Raw genomic sequence first — 13646 nt, 5'->3', positions numbered from 1 at the left:
ATAACTGACACTGATTGACTCCTGCTGCTTGCCAAACATTATGTTAAGTGTTTTATGCCGATAGTTGTATTTAATTCTCACAACTCTATTATGTTGATGCAATTTTACATTTGGGGACACTGAGATTTAGAGCAGTTAAGTACCTGCCCCGAGGCCCATAAACAGTAGGCAACGAAGCTGAAATTCAAACCAAAAGTAGTACAACAACAGAGACTGTGCTCTACTCACTCTAATTTGACTCACATCCCAGCACACAGATCTACAGGACACACATCTTAACATAATTTAAAATGTGTATAAGAAATTGTAATTTAGTTATGTGTACAGTTTTGGCAGAAATTAACGAATAAAATACTGTGTGTCTCAAATTCTGGATCACTTCAAACTGGAATTCCCCCAATGATATCACAAAAGAGCCTCTGATGACCCCCAAAGAATCACACACTGGAAGTTTCCACAAATGCCAACTCACTCTTTGGAGTTGAGTGAGTAAAGATAGATTGAGTGGTAGTGACTTCGATGAAACTAGTCGATGGCTTTTATTCTTCGGGTAGCTAAAATTCATTTCCCCCAGTATCCAAGAAATATTTTCACAGCAATGACTTAACAACTTAAATGGAAATATTGAATACACTTTTTTCTTTAAAAGAAAACTGCATATACTCAGCTTCTTAATCTCAAGCCATAGTCATGCTAGCAGTGGGGCTGTTTTCTGAGCCACTGGCCTACCCACCTTGTGCTTTCCTTGTCTTTAATTTAATTGCCTTCCTTGTCTTTAACAAATGACTCTGCTGTCATTTGTTTCCTATTGTGTTGCATCTGATGCTTTTACTCAGTAAACAAAACTAGAATGTGTTCTGTGATGTTGTTTTAGTTGAGCACAAAATTCAATACATTATCAAGAGAAATGAAACTGAAAGGAGCAAGTCAAGATCGCAGACCTGCGTTTTCTTCTGGGGCCACAATTGCTGATAAATGATGCAATAATGCCCTCGACAATCTATTCCAGCTACCTTTTGGTCTGAAGATCTATGGAAATGGAGTAGTTAGGGGAGGTGGTAGGGTAGCAGTAAAACATTTTCAATTGTTATTAGAATAATTTTGCATCCACAAGCTGGCAAACGCTATTCACGTCTCTTTACATTGCTCATTTTATGGTGCTCCTAAAGAAAATCCTTGAAAAAAGGAGAAGAAAAAAGAGGTCTGACTAATGGAACAAAAGCTACATCACAGTCTAGTTCTGTCATGTTTTCTCATCCTTAGTAAGATGATGGTTCAATTTTGAATAAAGATTAATTACTTGAATGTGGTTAAAGCATAGTCTAGCCAAATTAATTTTTAAAATGAGAGTCCAGCTATTTTTATCTTATTCTTCACATCCCAGGTGATTTCAATCAGTAAATTTCATAGCAGTGAATATTTTTAAAAAGTATGCTTGGCCATTGGCTTTTACCCATTCGGCATCTCTCTGAATTAAAGTATTAATATTGGGAAACATAACGAGTCTCTCAGAGTGACCTTGCTGACCTATTTTTGACAACATGATTTCGGCTCCCTCATGGCTTGCGATGATAGGTGCTGGTAACATTATCCTTTATGACTAATTTAATTGAAGCAAGTTAGACTTTTAAAAACTAGTTGTGTGTGTTAGCTTGACTAGCTTGCTACGCCCTATTTGGTGCTTGGAAAACCAGGCACTGGGTGAATGCTTTTCAATTGCGTCTGTAACTTAGTTTTTCCCTCCTACTGACATAAATGATCCATCTTAATCCTCCCATTCTAGCTGCATATTGTTTTCCAAAACTAAAGCTATATGCCCCAAAACCTTTGCCTTCTATCATGTGGCAGATGACATCTTCCACTGACAGTGAATAATAAATTTACACTCAACCCGCACGAGGAACCTGAACACATAAGCTCCCCACATGCAGAACTATTTCCAAGTGACATTCCCTTCTCTCTTTCCCTTCTACTTCAGTGGTGCAGAATAACCATCATATAACAATTAACAATCCTCCTTTAGGGGGATGCTGAATGGAAAGAAAAGAACAGGAGAAGGGCACCTCAATCCAGGTAACGTATTAACAAAAACCCCAGAGCAAACCACAGTCCTTAACAGACACCCTGATAAGGCTCCCAGGACACAGTACTGAGGAAGAGCAAATTCTCCAGTGGGACACGTCTCACACGCCAGTGGCTCCTGGTTCACCCAGCCACATGATCTGTGCCAAAATTCAGATTTAACACAGTGTCCTCTTTAGTCCCAATGTAATTCTATTTCTAGTTTTGCCAGCCTTAGTTCTGCAAAGCATCAGTATTCTCTTACCAAAAAAAAGTATTAGCTTAAATTCTGGGCCATCTATCACTTATACCCTTTGGTTAAGGACTACTCCCAGTAAGGTATTTTCTGTTGAAGATGCCCACAGCAGTATCCACCCAGGAACCTTGAAATGGAAGCAGAAATGATTGCATGGGTAACTTACCAGCTCCTGAGGTCTGAATGGCTGCAGCAGCCCCACTCCTTTACCTGATCCCTGCTCTCTCTGTCTCTCTCCCTCTCTCTCTCCCTCTTTCTCTTGTGTACAGATTGCAGGGAACTTAAAGAACTCGCAGGGACAGTGTTTCGAATGACTTAAGAAAGAGAACAGGAACAATACTTCGTTCTCTTTTTCTCAGATGAGTACCTTCGGGAAGAAGGAAGGAAGGGAGGGGAGAGGGAGGAAGTCAACAACCCTTTGCTTTCCTGAAAAAAAATAAGGAAACAGAAGATAGACATCTCATTTTCTCTTAAACAAAATGTTGGAAGGGGCAAAAAAAAAAAAATCTTTGAAAAAAGGAATTCCTCAAATATGCTCTCTGCCCTGGGAGCTTTAAAGAGATGAAACGCCTTAGTGGCCTGTCCTGTCCAAACAAACGGTGTTCCAGACAGGCAGGCTCTCCTGAGCCTGCAGCCTCTGGTATCTGGTTTGCAGAACTGACACAGCCGAAAGGGAACAAATCATGTCATGTCGACTTAGCGCAAGGGAGAGCTTGGCCTGTTGTGCTAACCGAGGTAAACCTGCAGCCTGTAAGACAGTGTCAGGGCTGGTCAGCCAGGACTCCTGGCTTTTCCTAGGCCCTTTGAAACACCAGCATTGCTGCAATTCCTCGCTGACTCTAGATCCTTAGAGTTTTTCCAGGATCAAATAGCAGATTTATGCCCACCGAACTTTATACAGTGGACCCAATCCAGCTTCCATCACTGATGGATGAAAAAGGAAAAGAAGCAACTAACCACAACTGCTGGCGGCCATGGTTATCTCAGATCTGTTATTTATATTATTCTATCCTCTACATTCCTAAGGCGTCTTGGATTTAATCACCTCTGGAAAACTGGAAGGAGATTTCTAATTTGTTTTCAAAATACTGCAAAGCAGCATAGGGTTTAGATAAATCAGCCATGGTGTTTGAAAAAAGATAGGGGAGGCAGGAGCAGATAAAATGGAGGGAGTACCCTTTATCAAGGTAGAAGACTTGGGGCTTCAGCAGGCAGGCATGAGCTTGCTTAGGCTAGTTGCACTTAGGAATAAGCTTGGTTTTAACTTCTCTGATTTGTGTTATGTCTCTTGTGTCCGTCATTCATCTGGTTAGGACCATTTTCACTGTGAACAGGAACCAGCAGTTATGTAGACCTTTGTGGCAGCAAAAGAAAAACCAGCCTTACACTACTTCCTTATTTCACCCAACTGTGAAAAAAATGGGGTGGACAGATACACCTGATTGCAAAGAGTCATGAAAGTGAGTTCAGGGGAAGAATGATTCTGATTCAGTGACCCTGTAAGATTTCGATTGAGTCCTTATTGGCCTATAGGATTATGTTTTTATTCTGACAGATATTTTTCTATCATCTATCTGTCTATCTATCTATCTATCTATCTATCTATCTATCTATCTATCTATCTATCCATATATCTATCTATCTCTCTGTCTATCTAGTTATCTGAATATGTGTGCATGTATCAGAGAGAGACATGAAGATTTTGTTACTCGGTAGGTGTGCACAAGCCAGAGCAGAGTCCCATTCCTTGCATCCGCCACAGCACCAACACTGGCACAACCCACGGCACTGAGTTCTGGCCTGGGTGACCCAGCCTCACCAACAGTGGGGAACACGGATGACCAGAGACAGTCTCTATGGTTTGCTTAGAGCCACACGCCAACACGTTCCTGTCTCCTGATCCCGGCTCTCGGGCTCTTTGCCCTCTGCTGGCCTTCCTCTACATCCTGCCTTTGTAGAAATGGGAAGGGAAATGAAAATGAAAATCTGAGAAAGCCAGGGAAGGGCATGAGGGAATGGAGCAGGAAGGCCTAGGAATGGAGTCTTTTAAAGGGGGAGAAACACTGGGGCAAACCTTTGAGTAACCGGAGGTGAAACAAGCAGGCAGCTGAAATTCACAATAAAAAAGCAGACGTCCTTGGGAGTGAGGTGGGGTGAGGAGAAGCAATAGGGAGGGGGCGAGGTGTGCGGGGCATCAGCAGCAGAGGAAAGGAGGGATCCAAGGAATGAGACGCTCATGATACCAACTCCTCACAGGCAGGAAACCGCCTCTGATCACTTGAAGAATCCATTGCAGCTGCACACAGGCCTTCCCATATTTTTACTCCTCTTTGCACCCTCAAGGCAAGGCCAGGGCTGAGCCCCAGGAGTCCAGGCAGAATCCAAAGGATTTCCCTTTTAAGTCTGCAGAATGTGGGGACTGTCACGTTGAGGCCGTGTTGTTGTCTCCAGGCCAGCTGACCCGCCCAGACAGCCTGGATGGGGACATGTGCCATTTCAGGCTGCACGGCTTTGACTGAATGGGGCAGCATCCAGTCGGGATCTGACATCATCCCCGCAGCCAGCCAGGGGACTCTCAAGGCTGCCTTGTGCCAAGCTGCTCCATGCTCACGCCGCGTTGCAACCCTGCCTGTGAAATTCACAGAAAAGGCTTTTCCCTCTTTCCTTGTGCTGCCAGTCACCTGAACAGTCACCCTCTAAAACTTGTGAAACCACCCACTGGGTGTCAGGAGCAGAAATTCCTAACCCTCCCGTTAGGTTTGGCAGGACAGATTTCTGATCAGTCCACTGGAGCTCTAACTCTGTCCTGGCCTATCTGGATCCTGACTAAAAGTGAAGGATCCAACTGAGACGCATGAGCAGGAATGGCATATGGCCTTGGCTCTCACCCCTCAGGAAAGCCCCATGTTGCACAGCGTATCATAAAGATCACTTGAGTAGAGAGAGGAGCTGCCCACCCCTGGGACGACATAGGAGGACAGGAGAGAAACCTAGGTGAGGACAGTGCTGTGACCCTAACCCTCAGAACCAGCACCACAGAAATAGGAGCTCTACTCAAAATGGCGTCCTGCCTCTGAAGCGTCCTAATTTGTATGGCACCAGCTTCCAATGACACAGACTCTGGGGTTATCCGTTGACTCCCAGACTAACTTGACTTCAGGTCATGGAGGTAGCAGCGTAGGAGAAAATGGAGAAAGGTTTGGAATAGAACATATTCTTCAGAAAAGTACACAAAACGTAAGTGTACCGGTCAGGGAACTTCACAAAAGGAACATATCTGAGTAGCCAGCCCTCAGATTAAGAAAGAGGACAGAGGCCCCCCAAGCCCCTCCTGTCACTACCTCCTCTCAGGTGCCCTGACTTCCAGCACCTGACATGGATGCACATTACCTGGTTTTGAATTTACATGAAAATGGCGTTGGCTTGCACTTCATTTGGTTTCTTGGCCTCGAGAGTATATTCATGGGATTCGTCCCTATTGTTGAGTGTAGCTGTGGCTCATTCGCTCTCATTGCTGGATAGGGTTTCATTCTGTGAATATACCACCATTTAGATGTCTGTTCTACTTAAGACAGACATTGGATTGTTTCTAGTTTGGAGCCATTACAAATGGGCTGCCAGGAATATTCCTGTCCCTGCCAGATGTCTTTTTAGAAGCCTGATGCAGGACTTATCTCTCTCCAGGAAGATTGGCCACTCCAGTGACTCAGTCTTTCTGTTTGGTATCCTTTGGCACTCACTTCCTCTCAAAGGGGATGCATAGCATAGATTTAAAAAAAGAAATCAAATGACTTTGATTTGAGGACATGGCCATGCCTTTGGAGACACTGGCAGAGTTCCTGAGGCGCTTGGGCACTGGTTAGGAGCCACTGTTCTTACTTCCTGCAGCAACCTGGAGATGCTAGTTCCTGCTGCTCTGAGTCATGCTCCAGCGGCTCCCCATCTCCACTACAGATTCGATGGAAAATGTGTCTCTCCTCCCCGCTCTGGGCTTCTCACGAACATGCTGAGTTTTGTTATATGAAAGTGCAGGAGGGATGGCGCAGTCCCCGCCCTGAAACTGCTTTGAAACTTCCTTAGTTTCTTTGATTTATTGTCTTCAACTTGCCAAACCCCCAAAGCCTCCAAGTCCCAACTCTCAAAAACGTGAGAATGTTCATTTCTTTTTTCCTTTTAAGTTTTTTTTTTAGCATGAAAAGATAATATGAAGGATTCATTTAGACAAGTTATTGAAGAAAGTCTATTTTATGCATCCAGTTTTTTCATATGACAAGTGGGGATAAGAACACATCTATTTTGTACAGTATTTGGAGTAAATAAGAATAGGTTAACATCTTTCACATACTTACCATGTGCCAGACACTTCTAAACACTTCACACATCAAACCAACTTAGTCATCACAACAGTCCTATGAAGTAAGTGCTATTATCGTCCACCATCCCCCTGCCCTTTTTACAGATGAAGAAACTGAGTAATGGAGACATCATACTACCTCCTTGATACCACACAAATAGTAAGATTTCAAACCCAGGAAATTCTGGCTCGGAGCCCTAATTTTTAACCACAAAGCTAACATACCTTGCTCTCTAAACTAGCATTGCATGTCACATAGTAAAAACTAATGACTGCTCCCTAAAATTGGAGAACCACAGGTTTATAATAGACACAAAGGTTCATTGGGCAACCCTTTAATAAGCATGTCTTATGGACCAGGAAGCCCCATGCTAGGTGTGGTTAACGTGCTTCTGGATTTTATTGCCTCATAGAGGAGAGATACGTTAAATAAATCAAACAAACCATACCTGAATACCTAAACAGTTACCACGGCGGTCAGTGCTCTGAAGATTAAGTCTGGAAGTTACAAGAGCATATATAGCAGGGGACCAAATCTGTGCAAGAAGGTCAGGAGGCTCTTCCTGAAAATGGCATGTCAGCTGAGACCTCAAGAATGAGCATGAGTCAGGGAAGATGGTGAGGAGCAGCTCATGCAAGGGCCAGTCAGACAGGTCTGGGTTCAGATTGTGACCTTGATCCTGAGAAGGGTGGGAAATCATTAAAGACTTTACTAAGGGTATAGAATGATCAGGTTTGCATTTCAGAAAGACTATTTTTGGTCACTGTGCAAAGAATGAAGGAGGACAAGAGTGGGAGCAGATGAGCAGCTGTAAAAATCTAGGCTAAGTTCAATCCTGCCAATAGGGCCTATCAAGAGACATAGGTGGGCGTGTTGTAACCGCCCAGTGGGTTCACTTTGCTTGCTGCCTAGACAGAGCCCATTTATCAAGACAGGAGAATTGCAGTGGAGAAAGAGTAATTCACACAGAGCTGGCTGTGAGGGAGACTGGAGATTTTTTATTACTCAAATCAGTCTTGCCAAGCATTTGGGGATTGGAGTTTTAAAAGATAATTTGGCGGGTAGGGGCTTGGGAAGTGGGGAGTGCTGATTGGTCAGGTTGGAGATGGAATCACAGGGGGTGGAAGTCAGGTTTTCTTGCTGTCTTCTGTTCCTGGGTGGGATGGCAGAACTGGTTGAGCCAGATTACCAGTCTAGGTGGTGTCAGCTGATCCACCTGGTTCAGGGTCTGCAAACTATCTCAAACACTGATCTTAGGTTGTACAACAGTGATGTTATCCCCAGGAGCAATTTGGGGAGGCTCAGTCTCTTGGAGCCAGAGGCTACATGACCCATAAACTGTAATTTCTAATCTTATAACTAATTTGTTAGTCCTGCAAAGGTAGACTGGTCCCCAGGCAAGAAGGGGGTCTTTTCCAGAAAGGGCTATTGTCAATTTTGTTTCCGAGTCAAACCATGAACTGAATTCCTTCCCAAAGTTAGTTCAGTCTATGCCCAGGAATGAACAAGGACAGCTTAAAGGTTAGAAGCAAGACGGAGTCAATTAGGTCTGATTTCTTTCACTGTCATAATTTCCTCAGTTATAATTTTTGCAAAGGCGGTTTCAATGTCAATGCCTGGAGAGGTCATAGGACGACCAAGTTTGAGAGCTGTGCTCAGATGTTGTATGACAAGAGTCTATTGGAGAATTAATATAGGCAATGCCTGGCCTAAGAATAACCGGCTTATGAAAGCTTCCTACTTTCAAACAGCAACATCGACCATTGCCCTGCCATCCCCAATTTCCAGAGCCTCCAAAGCTGAGTGCCTACCCTCCTTTATTCCACCCCAGCCTCCTGTCTGTTTGCCTTGCCTTGCTGTCATTGTCCCATGTCTAAATTTCTCAATACTCACCCAACAGAGAGCTCCTTTTCCTTTAACACACACCCAGTGCTGTTACCAAAAAGCTAGTGGCATCCTCCAAGCTAGCCCAGGAGTGGTAAGTGGGAGGGATGGAGTAGAACTCAGTGTTTGAACTACTAGCATTGGGGAAAATATACCCCAGGCGTTCCATGTAGAACCCAGGCTGAAATTTCTAAGAAAACTGTTACACTTGGTAGATTGCTGGTGTTATAACAGAGTTCCAGCACATATGGTTTTAAGAACTAGTCTGGGGATATAGGAAAGAAACACTCAGTTTTTCCTGCTATGCTTTCACAACACAGAACACTTCTGACACCAGATGTATGGGAGTTTTCCCCACACACCTAGGAATCAACCAATTCTTCAGTAGACACCAGTAGGATGTCCTAATTCAATTTAGTGTCCACACTATCTACCTAGAGACAGTATCAGATCCCACAGCTTGAGGATTCAGTCCTATGATACTTTCCTCCACTTCAGATGCCAATCAAAAGCCCCAGGTTGTTTCACCTGTACTTCTGACTAATCAGCTATAAATCAGTATGCCCATGACCCCCTCCTCAGGTTCAATTAATTTGCTAGAGTAGCTCACAGAACTCAGGTTGCTTACATTTACTAGTTTATTATTAAGGATATTACAAAGGATACCAATGAACACCAGATGAAGAGTTGGATAGGGCAAAATATGGAAGAAGGAGGGCGAAACTTCCATGTCCTCTCTGGGCATGCCATCCAGAAGCTCTCAAACCCAGTCCTTTTGGGTTTTTATGAAAGTTTCATTATATTGGCATGATTGGGTAAGTCATTGGCCATTGATATCAATTTAACCTTCAGCCCCTCTCCCCTTCCTGGAGGTAGGGGGGTGAGGCTGAGAGTCCCAATTCTGTAATTACAACTTGGTCTTTCCTGTGACCAGCCCCCATTCTGAAGCTACCTTGGGCTGCCGGCCACCAGTCAACTCATTAGCATACCAAAAGACACATCATTTTGAAGATTCCAAGGATTTTAGGAGTTGTATGCCAGGAAATGAGGACCAAGGCCAAATATATATTTCACCATATCACAACTGGCTTGTGGACTTAAACACCAAGGAACATGCAGTCTGAGCTCCACATATCTGGTATGAGCGAACAAACATTTTTAAGTTGGGGAATGGCTGTAGTCATACTACAAGTAAAACAAGTCCTCCTTGTTTACTCTTTTTTTTTTTTTTTTTTGAGACAGAGTCTTGCTCTGTTGCCCAGGCTGGAGTGCAATGGCACAATCTCGGCTCACTGCAACCTCTGCCTCCCAGGTTCAAGTGATCCTCCTGCCTCAGCCACCACTAGTAGCTGGGATTACAGGCACGTGCCACCATGTGCAGCTAATTTTTGTGTTTTTAATAGAGACAGGGTTTCATCATGTTGGCCAGGCTGGTCTCAAACTCCTGACTTCAGATAATCTGCCTGCCTCAGCCTCCCAAAGTGCTGGGATTACAGGCATGACCTTGTTTATTCTCTCTTGGATTGCTTGCTTTGGGGGTAAATTAGCAGCCATGTCATGAGGATACCCAGGTAACCCATGGAGAGATCCACATGGAGAGAAACGGAGGGCTCCTACTAACAGCCTTTTGAGTGCACTGTCAACTGTGGGTTTATTATTAGGCTAATCATTCTCCAGTATTCATTTCCGTAATTTAGTAAAGCTCACCTTTTCACAGTCTCCTCCAGAGAGGTTGTAAAGGCCTTTTCCTCTGCTTGTAGGCTCTCTTCAAGCATTCTAAATGTTTATTTATGTGTCTGAGGCACACCTGGGACAGGAAATAACTTTCTTTATTTTTATACATTAAGTTAAATATGATTAGAGTTCCCCTCCTTGACAAAGTTGGCTAACAGTTCTATATCATTATTTTTAATGGCTCCCACATGGATCCTTCCTTAGGTTGTCCCAGACCTAGGGCTCAGGCAGTCTCAGGAAGACAGCACCGAGCCTTGATCCACGCTGGGTCATTCATGGTCCTCTCAAGGGGGCTGGTTCCCCTGGTGACTCTACACACTCAGTGTCAAGTTCCATCACAAGAATGTCTGCCAAATCTATTTGACTTTGCCTCACGCCCAGATCGCCACAGTTGCCCCTGTCATCTCTACAGTCCTATGCAGGTGTAATGCAAGGTTGCTGCCACTCTAGGAAAACCCACAACGTGTCTCATTTCCCAATCTTCTGGGATTCAACTCACACCAGGGGTCAGGCTTCTTTCTTCAATTCCATTGCCATGTCTTCCAGTCTCATTAAATCTAGATCAGTATTTAGCTCTAAACTCAACTATTTAAATCATCCAAGCAGGTAACACATATGTGTTAAATAAGTGTGCCATGTTTAATACAGAGGATTTGGTGGGGAGTATGGCAAATTGAAGAGTTTGTGTTCAATATAAAGTGTTTTGTGAGCACGTAGGCCTAGTGTGACCATATTTTTTTTACAAAGTAAGAAAAAAATCTGAATACTTATGTGGAATCTACAATTTAAAAATTTTAGAATTGGGCCAGACATGGTGGCTCAGGCTTGTAATCCCAACACTTTGGGCAGCCCAGACCATAGAATTGCTTGAGGCCAGGAGTTTGAAACCAGCCTGGTCAACATAGCAAGACCCGTCTCTACAGGAGAAAAATAAGAAAATTAATTTAATTTTTTTTTTTTTTTAGATGGAGTCTCACACTGTCACCCAGGCTGGAGTGCAGTGGCCCAATTTTGGCTCACTGCAAGCTCCGCCTCCTGGGTTCACGCCATTCTCCTGCCTCAGCCTCCCCAGTAGCTGGGACTACAGCTGCCCACCGCCACACCCGTTGAATTTTTTGTATTTTTAGTAGAGACGGGGTTTCACCATGTTAGCCAGGATGGTCTCGATCTCCTGACCTCATGATCCGCCTGCCTTGGCCTCCCAAAGTGCTGGGATTACAGGCATGAGCTACTGCGCCTGGCCAAAAAATAAGAAAATTAGCTGGGCAGAGTGGTGCATGCCTGTGGTCCCAGCTACTTGGGAGGCTGAGGTGAGAGGATTGCTTGAGCCTGGGAGGTCAAGGATGCAGTGAGCAGTGATAACCCTGCTGCACTCAAGCCTTGGCAACAGAGCAAGACCCTCTCAAAATAAAATAAAATAAAATAACTTGAGAAAAAAATAAATTATATATGTGAAGGGGACCTAGTGTTAGGGTTTTAAAATATGTCCCCAAATTCTTTGATGTTCCTTTCTTTGAGAGATGACATCTAATTACCTATCCTTTCAGTGTGAGTTGGACATAAAAGCAGGATAAGGCAGAAGTGACAGTAAGGGACTTAGAAGACATAGTCATTGAAGGCATTGGGGTTCCCTCCTTTTTTACACTTTCTTGGATTGCTTGCTTTGCGGGGAAATTAGCAGCCATGTCATGAGGATACCCAAGTAATCTATGGAGAGGGCCACATGGAAGAAACTGAGGCTCCCACTAACAGCCTTTTGAGTGCACTGTCTTGGCAATGGATCCAGCATCCAGCCCAGTCACACTTTTAGACCATGGCAGCCCCTGCCACACTGAATGCAACCTCATCAGAGATCCTCAGCCAAACCACTCAGATAAGCTGTTTCTGAATTCCTGCCCTATAGAAACTATAAGATAATAAACATTTATTTTAAAACCAGCAAGTTTTGGTATAATTTGTTATGTAACAAAAGATAAGTGATATACTCAGCAGCTGAGAGGCTGCTAGTTTACAATTTTGGCACTAACTTTTCAAACCAAAATATCCCAGGTGGGAATATTCACAGGTGGGTAGCTCTCAAAGTTTGACTCTGAAACTAACTAAGGCTGTTAACTGCTGCATCCACCTTCACCACACCACCAACCAAGGGGGTCTGTTGTAAAATAGTCACATATTTTTTCACCACCCTATATCATATATGAGATAACAAAAAAGTGAATGTATTAGTGTCCCTTTGTAGACTACAAGCCACGGGAGTTTGACTCACCAACTACGCCATCGACTTGTTTATTTCTTTCCCACATTTGTTAGTGAGTGGAGGTGATGCTGTCTAGGCAAGTTCTCTTTTTAGGTGTCTTTTCTTCATAGATTTTACATTACTATGGGTTAGAAGATCAGCAGCTAATTTGCTTTAGATGGTGACTATACCTAGTGTTGCAAGTCCTTAATGAATGCCAGTTAATACTCTGAAGGCTAGATGTTGAAAAGATGTTATTTTGTTTAAAGGAGAAAAAAAATCAACAGAACTCTTTCACCAAAAAATAATCCTCCTTGGAAACAAATTCAAACAACAGAATGTAAATTTCATGGGAATCAGACTTTGCTGGGTCACTGCTGTATTCTGGTGTCTGGAAGACACTTGGCATGTGAAATTTGTTCAACAAGCAACTTTGAATGAATGAATATGTGAGTAAATGAGACCAAAGAGAAGAGGCTTCACTTGGAGGAGGAGGATGGTTCTGTCCATGGGGCATTCGCCTTGCACCACCCCTTCACCCATCTCGCTCTCAAAATGTCATCATCAATGAGGCACATTTGAGGTAGGCTAAGACTTCTTAAGAAATCCGGTTTGAAATCCAAAGAGTGGGAAGAACACCTTCAGGCTAGATAAGAATAGATCTGGCTTCTACCCCCGGTCCTGACCACAAGGCCCTGGAAGTAGGCCTCTGCCTACTTCTTCAGTCCTAATTTCTTCCTCTGCAAAACGAGATCGAAGCTTCCAGCCTTAACACCAGAGGTTTCATGAGTCTGTCCCAAGCTTCCCCTTTTTTTTAACACCCTCCCCAAAGGAGGCGGGTCGCTGCTTGTGAGATGCTTTGAAGCTAAAAAACCCGAGGCCTCAGAGCGATGTGACCAGAGGCACACAGCTTGGCACATGACCTGATATGACTGATGTTCAAAGCAGCTGTCAGTGAATAGAGGCAGCACGCACAAAGGAGCCAGCCAAAAATAATGAGAGCAGTGAAAAGAAAAAAAAAAGAAAAGAAAAGAAAGAAACACAGCAGGGCAGGGCTCCAGGGTCACTTGTGTTTCCTCTGGTCTAACCTCCTCTCTCTCCTCCACCCAGTCCTCAAACA

The 13646-nt window shown here is 43.8% G+C and overlaps 1 protein-coding gene across 1 annotated transcript in view; it reads right to left on the bottom strand.

Annotated features, from left to right (window-relative positions):
• Window positions 1-2648, bottom strand: part of ZNF366 (zinc finger protein 366) — a 64953-nt gene extending 62305 nt beyond the window's left edge. Inside the window, exon 1 of the mRNA XM_004058682.5 lies at window positions 2484-2648. The gene's annotated coding sequence lies outside the window, so the exon portion shown is untranslated. The remainder of the gene's footprint in view (window positions 1-2483) is intronic.
• Between the last annotated feature and the right edge of the window lie 10998 nt (window positions 2649-13646).

This window comes from Gorilla gorilla, chromosome 19 (genome assembly GCF_029281585.2).
Source record: "Gorilla gorilla gorilla isolate KB3781 chromosome 19, NHGRI_mGorGor1-v2.1_pri, whole genome shotgun sequence".
Classification (NCBI taxonomy): domain Eukaryota; kingdom Metazoa; phylum Chordata; class Mammalia; order Primates; family Hominidae; genus Gorilla; species Gorilla gorilla.
This window is presented reverse-complemented; position numbering and strand designations above follow the sequence as displayed.